Consider the following 6,000-nt stretch of genomic DNA (forward strand, 5'->3'; position numbering starts at 1 on the left):
AACTGTGGTGATGGAGAAGGCTCTTGAGAGCCCCTTGGACTGCAAGGAGATAAAAGCAGTCAATCCTAAAGGAAATCAGTCCTGACTATACAGTGGAAGGACTGATGCTAAAGCAGAAGCTCCAATATTTTGGCTATGTGGTGCGAAGCACTGACTCATTGGAAAAGACCCTGATGCTGGGTGGATTGAAGGCAGGAGGAGAACGGGACGACAGAGGATAAGACGGTTGGATGGCATCACCAACTCAGTGGACATGAGTCTGAGCAAGCTCCGGGAGTTGGTGATGGACAGGGAGGCCTAGATTGCTGCAGTCCCTGGGGTTGCAAAGAGTCGGACATGATTGAGCGACTGAACTGAATTGAACAGTAGTTGCCAGGTGGCACTAGTGGTAAAGAATCCACCTCCAATGCAGGAGACATAACAGACCTGGGTTCAATCCCTGGGTTGGGAAGATCCCCTGGAGGAGGGCATGGCAACCCATTCCAGTATTCTTGCCTTGAGAATCCTATGGACAGAGGAGACTGGTGGGCTATAGTCCGTAGGGTCTCAAAGAGTCAGACAGAACTGAAGTGACTTAGCATGCATGCATACATTTACATTGTATTACAGTATTTTCATTGTATTAGGTATGAGTAACCTAGAGATGATTTAAAGTATATGGGAGCATATTTGTAGGTTATAGAGAAACACAGCGCCGTTTTCTAGAAGCAACTTGAGCATCTCTGGTTTTTGGTGTCCCCTGGGGGTCCTGGAACCAATAACCCCCAACCCCAAGGTACCGAGGGATGACTGTAATCTCAATTTGTACAGAAGAAGTCACGTTAATCTCCTCCCCCACTTGAAGAGAGTTGATGAAGGGAGTTTTCAGATGCTTTCTTATGTTTTTTCATTATTAAGACCATTTTTCTCAGATTAAGAGGCTGGTACCAGAAAACCTAAAACTTGAGCCAGCCGGAAACCAAAGGGTGCAAAGTCGCGTCTGGCAGGGAAGCTGAGGAAGGCAGGAAGTGTCCTTTCTACCTGTGAGATGGGGTCTGGAAGACGGGATCGCCGACCCGGGTTCTGCCCAGGGGTGCTGCCCGTGGGGCCTCTCAGCAGTCCCCAGGAGACGGGGCTCCCTTGGGGAACTCGCCTCTCCCACTCCGGCAGCCCGGCTTCCTCCACACCCGAGCTAACAGAGGCGGTCAGGGCTTCCGGGGAAGGAGAGGCCGCTCCTGCTGAATTCTCTGGTACTGCGATGTCCCCCAATCACTTTCTCTAAGACCCGGAATTCCTCCAGATGTGATCAGAGGAAAACCCACCGGTTGAGCTGTATCTTCCTCCTCGGAGATGCTGGCTCAACAGCGGTCCTACCTCGGACTTGCAGGGAGACGTTTATGTATCTGAAGATCAAAGGGGCTGCTCCCTCTGCACCTACTGACTAGTTGGAATCATGGGAGGTCCCAACCTAAACCTCTGTTTCATGGAAAGAGCAGTAATACACGTTACTCTGTAAAAGACACATCTCTAAATGCGATAAAGGAGCTGATGAGAGAGAAAGAGCTCTTCCCCTGAAGACGCGACTCTGCCGTGTTGGAGAGAAAGGGGAAACTGAACTGCACTAAACACTTCTGTCAGCTCCGAGAAGTTAGTGGGGCTTAACATAAGTAAATCCCAACGTCTGTTATGTGTAGAGCTTCTAGATTTTAATAGTATTTTTCTAACTTGAAAAGTAAAATTTGTTCAAAGCAAAAGACTATTTGACAAATAGGAAAAAAACCAAGCATTTATTCACCTTATTGCTGTACATACAAACAGCGGCCAGCTCTACACACATCATGCTGCATGGTTCTTTAGACGCTTCTTTTTTGTACATAGGTATCACTTTTCCCCCCAAATATAAAATAAAGTACGTACCTTATTGAGATCATTTCTTTTCTTAACAATGTCTCATAAGCTCTATCCATGCCAAAAACAGCATTATCCTACCACATGATATTCTTAAAGTTTTTTTGGTGTTAAAGTACATACTACCCCCATTTACAATGATGTTTTTCTGAAAAGAAAAGAAAAATTTTGTTTGTGTGTGATGGGGACAGTCTTATATTTTTCCACAATGGAAGAAATGTTATTAGTATCAAGCCATTTTCATTCATGTTAGGTGCCAGTTCTAAAAGAAGCATTTTAAAAAGATGAATTGTACCCTGGAAAAACAACTCTTTGAGGGAATTTTTTGATTCACCAGTAAATGCTTCCAAAAGCAACAGACAGGTATGAGCAGCACACCTTAGTGGGGGAGGGGAGACCTCCGCTGGACGCCTGTTGGAAAGAAAGCAACACCAGGTATGAGGTGCACAGAGGGTGTTTCTTTGTTTTTGTTTAATGCATCTTCATAAGGCAATGATGAATAAATAAAAATAACAGGGAAAACGCGTTAAGGTTTTAATGCTTATTGCTTTGCCTTTGTTAGCAACAGTTAGCATTATTTATTTTTTATATTTTTAGCATTATTTTAAATGAGATAGAATTTTTAAAAATTGTATATATACATACATATGCATTTTTTTTTCTCTAGCTGGCTAGGCCCTCTAAAATTTTTGAATATCATGCTTAGCTCTGATGCAAGAATACTTTGGGGGGAAATAAAAACAATTATGAGTCATCTAAGAATACGAAAGAAAAGCTTTCTCAGAGTCTATTCTTTGTATTGCTAGTGGCAATTTTTGTCAAAGTTTAAAATGCACACAGAGAAAAAACAATTCTACTTCCAGGAAAATACATCACTCATATACTGACCAACATACACAAAGATAGCTATAAAGTCATGTTCATTAAGTAATGTTTGCAAAAAACAAAAACCTGGAAAAAACTTGGATTTCCATTCTGGGAAGTGATTAAATAAATTAATAAATGGCAATAGAAAGAAATATACTTGTTACAAAGAATGAGATGGATCTATAATATCATTATGTTCTGAATGTATTACAGTATTGGATAACTTCTGTAAAATGGTTTGTATGTATGTGCATATTTGTTTAGAAGTGCACAGAATACATATTCAGACTGAATGACCAATGAACAAGGGTTAAAATCCACATCCAGATAATGCTGAAGCCAAACCAAAGTCACAATTAAGAGAGGGAAGTCCTGGGGTAAAGGAAAGAGTTTGATATTTTATTAAACATAATAGTGATTAAATTCTTATTATTAAAATGTCAGTAAGAAAATGTGGAAGTGTATTGTTATAGTGAAGGCAAAATAAATTCTCATCATCGACACGAGTCATTCCTAGGGTTCTTTTACTGCACATTCATGATCCTAAGAAGATGTTGATTTTCAAATGGCACACTGCATAATGCCATTTAACTTTTGGACAACAGGGTATAATTCAGAATTAAAATGTTAATTAATCTATCCTCTAGATGAAACATTGTATCTGGGTTCTGTAACTAAAAGTGGCTGGCAATCTTTTTGATGAGATTTTTGCATAAATTTTAGGTATCATAGACTCAAATCTATCAGAAATTGTCTTAAAACATTTTTCATGAAGTCTGTTGATTTGATATTTGAAGAGTGAGGACAAAATAAGATTTCAGATTTCTCATTTTTCTCTAAAATTTTTGGATTACTTTGTTTTAAACTTTCTGATATCTGTTATTATGTTTTGACTGAAGATGATTCCTTAAGTTTGATGTTCATGATTTTAGAGATTTTTAAGCAGCAAAATTGATATATCCTTTTAATTATTTCCCCAAAAGATGTGAAGAAATCTCACACAGAACTTTTTCTTGGAAGACTTATATTCTAATTGGAAATAAATAGCTAAAAATTAAAAATGTATCTATAAAGAATATACATTATAGTAACCAAATAATGCATATCTTGCTGTACAAATAATATGTGGATTGTTATGCTACGTATGTTAGATATTCAATAAATATTGAATGATTAAAGAACTTAATTTACTTGGATAATAAACTAATAAATAAAAGATGATAGATTATAGGCATTCAAAACAGGAAAATCCTTAAAAATTGCTTAGATTTATTGCTAATCTTTTGTTTTAAGTTACTAAGGCTTTTCATTAAAAAAATTTCCTAAAAGTCATCTTATGATTTTTTTCAAATAATTTTATCATTTTGCATGATATATGAAGTTATTTTGAGAAAAAATATTTTATATTAGATCAGTGTATTGTTAAAGATTATATTATGAAGTTAATTTTAATAAAATATTTAATAATATTACAAAATTATTTTTCCACTTAGTCAACCATGCTTAATAATTAATTATATTAGGAAAAACACATGATTTGTCAACAAATAGTTTTTAAACCACATTATATTGTATTTGGTTTAGAGACTATTTAAAGTATAGAGTTAAACTGAAATATATTGCGGTATAAAAAATAAAATGGAACCTCCTTGTTGTTCTAATGTGCAGAGAAGAAGCTTCATTCATTCATTCATTTAGCAAAGGTTAATACTTATGAATCGTACTATGTAACAGAAGGGCTTCCCAGGTAGCTCAGGGGTAAACCCAACCGCCAATGCAGGAGATGTGGGTTCAATCCTTGGGTCAGGGAGATCTCCTGGAAAAGGAAATGGCAATCCACTCCAGTATTCTTGCTGGGAAAATTCTATGGACAGAGAAGCCGGCTGGGCTACAGCCCACGGGGTCGCAAAGAGTTGGATGCGACTGAACACACCCGCACTTGCGCGCGCGCACACACACACACACACATACACACACACGCGCGCGCACACACACACACACCCTATATGACAGAGATTCTGGGAACAGGAAATGTAACACCTAAGACAACAATTGTCCTGTAGTTTCAACTATAAGCAGCAGATTACTGAGCCTGTCCACCCACAGCCATTCCCAGGAACTATTCTGCTCAGAGGGCAGTAGCGCCCTGTACCTGGGACTCCTATTTGAGCCACGGCATCATCCTACCACACTAAGTCCCTCTTCCAAAAGCTTCCCAGTGGGGTTTGCTCCTTGGGTGGTACTTAGACCGCTGCCCTGAAACCCAGACTTGGTTTGCTAAGAAAAGAAGAGCCGAATTAATCAGACTGCCCGTATTGGAAACTTGAATAGTGCCGAAGAGAAGAAGGCAAAGGTGATCAGCAAGAAAGGCTGAGGTGTAGAGACGGCTGCAGACACCATAGGAGCAGCTGAAGGATCAAGCATTCTATGTAATCCAAATCTATGAGGGAGATGGAAAGGGTGTGTGTGTGTGTGTATTTGCACATGACAGCAGGAGTGGGGAGAAAATGAGGCCGATGACTGGTAACAGAAGTACAGAACACACGTGCTGAAAAGCAGCAGAAAGACCTTTACCACTTTACCACCGAGCCACCTGGGACGCCCATCTGTCACGCAGTCCAGTCCATAAAGGACTAAGGATGTTGTGCAGGCATTGTCCCTGGAAAAGTATAACATCTTATGTTATGGAGAAAATAATTCCCCTGAGCCTGTCTGTTTTGGATAGCCAGCGTGGGCATTGAGGGTTGGCAGCTCCGTTTTCTCTGCTAGGGGAAGCCAGACCTCCTTGGGGAAAACTATCTTGAATAGGAAAACAAATAGAAAATAAATTTCTGTGGCTTCAGCCACCCATTATGCAGCCCAGCAGATTAATTCAGGTGCTTACTAAACATTTTGGGGTCTTCAAATGCAGTGTAGACCAGCTCTCGCCAAGGGCTTGCACATACTGTCCCTCTGCCCAAACACGTTCCCTCCTGGCATGCCCCCATCCCTGTCCTACCCGTCTATCGTTCCTGCTCATCCTCCAGGACACGGATGACTTGTTACTTTCTCTAGGAGGTCTTATTTGACCCTCCAGGTTGGCAATTTCTTTATCCTTTGTGCTTCTCTAACACCCGGGATCTCCCTTCTTTTATAGAATTTTATCATTTGAAGTTTTTTCTGTCTACATTATCCTCCAGCCTGCTCTGCTGGGGCACTGTAGAAAACAGAAAATCATAAACAATATGCATTTGTCATATAGTTTGA

This window comes from Cervus canadensis, chromosome 23 (assembly GCF_019320065.1).
Source record: "Cervus canadensis isolate Bull #8, Minnesota chromosome 23, ASM1932006v1, whole genome shotgun sequence".
In the NCBI taxonomy this organism is placed as follows: Eukaryota; Metazoa; Chordata; class Mammalia; order Artiodactyla; family Cervidae; genus Cervus; species Cervus canadensis.